Genomic DNA, 4695 nt, shown 5'->3' on the forward strand with positions numbered 1-4695 from the left:
CCAGTAAATCTTAGGATTTACCAACATGAGTTGGTAAATGTAAGGATTTGTGAAAATGGGTCATTTTTTTCGGGCTTTTACCATTAGAATTTGGTAAATGCTAGGTTTTACCACTGACACCTAGTAAAAGTTGGTTTTGGGAATAAAACAAAGATAAATTATTACCTATTCATTTATTTCAATCAAAACTTAAATTATTTTCTTTCAGAATTTAAATATTCTTTTTTATGAACATATGTCATTTTAAAACCTTTAAATCAACATAATTATTTTAACAATGTGTAATAATCATATATTTTTCAACCACTTGAAATCGGTCACCCATCCAATGGCTGACCATGCTGGTTGTTGCTAAACCTCAGTGATCAGTTACGATCACTGAAGCCCGCTCGACTACGGACGCTTTGTTCGACTACGGAGGTTATAAGTTATAACCTGGCTTTTTCAACATTTACCGTACCTTAATGTAAATCCTAAGATTTACCAAGTGAATAGTGGTAAAAGTGCGAATCGCAAAATCTTTCGGGCTTTAACCATTAAGAGTTGGTAAATCTTAGGTTTTACGCGTAAATCTTAGGATTTACCGTTGTTCGGGCTTTTACAGTAACATATATATTATGAAAATGAAAGATCAAGTCTTTGTACTGTACTAAATGTTACCCCCAAGCAAAGATTTTTTTTGTTAAAGTGGTTCTGATTTATTTATATATTTTTCCCTCATTTTGAACACCTTTATCACTGAATATAAAAAAAGGAAAAAAAAAACCTTAGGAAAGGACTTCCATTTACCACCTTTTGTTAATATTAGTTTGTGCTCAATAAAACCTATATAGGTATATTATACAGTCCACTTTACTTATCTCTGTGTGTTCATTGCACCAGCGGTCACAACAACCTGCATTGTCTTATGTAATGTCTGCTGTGATATAAAATGTTATAGGTAGGTACCTACTAATGGTAAATGTTTTTTAAAATATTAAAATAATTTATATATTTACTTTGGTTTTGTAGTGCAGAGAATATGGCCTCGTGCGATATGCTATCGAAGGCTTTACTATAGTCTACAAAACCCAAGTACAATGGCTTATTATATTCGTTAAATTAAGTACTTATAGGTAGTTTTATCAACTAAAAGTCAGTCGGTAGGAACCTACTCCAATAATAGAAAAGAGAAAGTAAGCAGTCACATAATTTATTATTTTACGAATATACTATATAAACAATAACAATAAAGCTGGCGGATAGTGGATACAGTGAGGCACGGGACGCGGGAATGGCTCGCCTCATGCCGCAGGTGCAGGCGGCTGCGTGTCCTCGGTCCAAGTTCTATTGCTTCTGGTTGCCCAACGCAGTAATACCAGTCACTTGGTTTCCAGTCAACAATCCATCGGCTGCGTAATAAAAACATAAAAATAGTTTAGTATAAGTAGATGAATTATTGTAGGTCATATGTTAAAAAAATGTAAATAAATAGTATTCATTTGATGAATAAATAACCGAAAAAAATAAATAAAAATAAAAGACATAGTTGCTGATTTAGAACTGAGGCTATCAGTGTGGCAAATCAGGCAAAAGTAGCGTATCATTTTGCAGACACAATTTATTTTTGAATGTGACTGCTAAAATAAACGCCACTTTTGCGCTGATAGCCTCAACTAATCTACCAAGTATATAAAAATAATAAGTCGGGTTTCCTTCCTGGCTCTATAACTCGAGACCGGCTGAATTCGCTAATTTTGCTAGTCGCTAGTGTTGAAATATTTGTGGAAGTCCAGGGAAGGTTTAAAAGGTAAATAAAAAACCGGCCAAGTGCGAGTCGGGCTCGCGCACAAAGGGTTCCGTAGCAGCAAATATAATATTACAGTTAAATCAACCTATCTCAAAAACTATAAGAGATACTTTGATCAAACCAAAAATCGTTGAAAGAGTTAATTAGCATGCATCACCTCTATTTTTTTTAGAATTTTATACCCCGTAGTTATAAAAATAGAGGGGGGGGGACATACTTTTTACGACTTTGAGAGCTGATATCTCAAAAATCGTTCACTTTAAGAAAAATGTTTTTTAGAAAACTTTATATCATTTTAAAAGACCTTTCCATTGATACCCCACACGGGTATGTACATCGAAAAAAAAAATTTCATCCCTCAGTTACATGTATGGGGGGCCCCACCCCCAATTCTTTTTTTTACTATTTAGTGTCATATTTTTGTAGCGGTTTATACAACACATATTCCCATCAAATTTCATCACTGTAGTACTTATAGTTTCCGAGTAAATCGGCTGTGACAGACGGACAGACGGACAGACGGACAGACGGACATGACGAAACTATAAGGGTTCCGTTTTTGCCATTTTGGCTACGGAACCCTAAAAAGGTAGGGTAGGGTATGGTAAGAGGCGAAGCGAAGCTCGTGGGAAACAGCTAGTGCACTTTTAAAATCGTTGATATAATTATACCTAATGAGATTATAGCACCAGTGAAATGTATCGAGATTTCGTGTTTTCGGTTATATAATTTGGTTTCAAAGCCAAAATAAATATAAATAAGGAAAAATCTCAAATAGCCTAACTAACTTTAAAAACCCCCGACAATCAACACTTAAAGTCAGTAAACATTTGAACAACCGAATCAATTTTCATAAAATTACTACGATCCGAATAAAACAAATAAAATCGGTTCAGCCGTTTGTGAGCTACGCTGCTACAGACAGATACACACATACAAAGATCCGTTAAACTTACAACCTCCATCGAGGGTCGAAAATATTAAACCTTGTTTAGAATAAGCCTACCTACGTGCTAGGTAGGCTTGTAAAATATATTTAACAGCTTGTGCATCACAACAGGTTTTATCGTGATACTTTTTGATATTTGAAAGGCATAAAAAGACATATAAAAAATATGTTTAGGATACTAGAAAATCATAGTTTAGACATTAGAAAATATAACAGATTGAACATTAGTTAGGTTAAGAGATCTTAATACTTACTGTTTTCTCTATTCTGATTCACGTAATCAGCATTTGCGTTTCCCAGTAGTGCTACCTGAAAAAATATTTTATTATTATTATTATACCGTAGGTACTTTCTACGTCCTGCATAAGAAGTTACTTATTTTAGGTAAAGTGTAGATTTACCTAAGTACCTACTTATTGCAAAAATTATAGAGATTTTGTGATAACAAGGATAATTAGACAATGATGATGAATTTTTGATTTATATATAAAAAAATAAGAAGTGAATATATATTTCTCATAATCCTGCTGTCTTTAAACCAGTGCGTCCTGCCGGCGAGCAGGGTTCTGTTAGTGAACACGCACGGTGCTTGTTCTGATATAAAGTCACTCGCAGCGTGCTATGGGCCCAGGTTCATGCTTGGGGTTTCTCTGAAGACGTTACGTTATTGTAATGGGGAAAAATCGGTTCATGGTTTTTCTAGTTTTTCGTTACATTACAACATTCTTTAAAATTGAATTTTCAAGTAAACACTACCTTTTTCCAACGACTGAAAGATTTCATATAAAAATACGAAGTGAGTACTTACCAGGCCCAGAGCGGCGACGGTGAAGATGTAGAAGAAGTTCATGTTGGTGTCCGGCTGTCGGCTGCGAGCGAGTGTGCACGTCGAGGCGCCGCCCGCCTTCATATACCCGAAAATACGGACACCTGTGCACACTCATTAAATTTTTAAACATTTAAATACTTTCGGTAAAAGTTTTGTCTCATTCAGTACAAAGGATTTAACATCATAAAATATTCGTACCTATAATTATATTTATAAACTATGACAAAATATCTGATAGCTGAACAAACTCAGATGATATAACTTCTACAACATAATAAAACCGATTTTTGTCTGTCTCAAAATACTTATTTGAACAGTTATCCAAATATGTATTATTTATTTAAAATATAATTATTGTAGTTCTACGGTTACAACGGTTATTGAACTTATTCGTTATTACACAGAGTGGAAGAAACCAAGGTTATGATTCTTTTAAAAAAATAATACTATGTTTTCTTTCAGGAAAATAAATTAGGCTAAGTATCTACTTATCCTTCATAGCTCAAAGTTGCAATGGGGACCCCATATTGAGAGGATATCCGGTAGATTGAGTTCTGCAGCTTATGCGGTTAGAACCATTAGACAGTTAACAGATGTAGATACAGCCAGGCTTGTGTATTTTAGTTATTTTCATAGTGTTATGTCTTACGGAATTCTATTGTGGGGACGAGCGGCTGACATTAATCAAATCTTTGTTCTGCAAAAACGAGCAATTCGAGCCATATATGTATTAGGGTCTAGAATTTCATTAAGAGATACGTTTAAGGAAATAGGTATACTAACTGTTCCATGCCAATATATCTATGAAAATATTATGTATGTTCGTAAAAACTTAAATTCATTTAGTAAAGTAGGAGCCACTCACGGTATTGAGACCAGAAACAAAAATAAGTTGCTTTTCCCCACACTCAGACTTTCGAAAACAAACACATCATTCATGGGGAACTGTATACGTTTTTATAATAAATTATCAAATGAAGCAATAAACCTTACTGAGCAAAAATTTAAGAATTATGTTAAAGCTACATTATGTAGTAAAGCTTACTATAGTATAAATGATTATTTAAACGACAAAAACGCGTGGTCTTGTCCACCTCAGCTAAGGCTATTGAAAAAATGAAATGGATA

The 4695-nt window shown here is 34.1% G+C and overlaps 1 long non-coding RNA gene across 1 annotated transcript; it reads right to left on the reverse strand.

Annotated features, from left to right (window-relative positions):
• Nucleotides 1–1176: 1176 nt before the first annotated feature.
• LOC125490328 lies at nt 1177–3686 on the reverse strand. Its single transcript, XR_007267599.1, has 3 exons — nt 3547–3686; nt 2993–3047; nt 1177–1391 (listed from the first exon to the last, which is right to left on the reverse strand). It is a non-coding gene; the product is annotated as an uncharacterized LOC125490328 (long non-coding RNA).
• Between the last annotated feature and the right edge of the window lie 1009 nt (nt 3687–4695).

The sequence above is a fragment of the Plutella xylostella genome, chromosome 22 (assembly GCF_932276165.1).
Source record: "Plutella xylostella chromosome 22, ilPluXylo3.1, whole genome shotgun sequence".
NCBI lineage: Eukaryota > Metazoa > Arthropoda > Insecta > Lepidoptera > Plutellidae > Plutella > Plutella xylostella.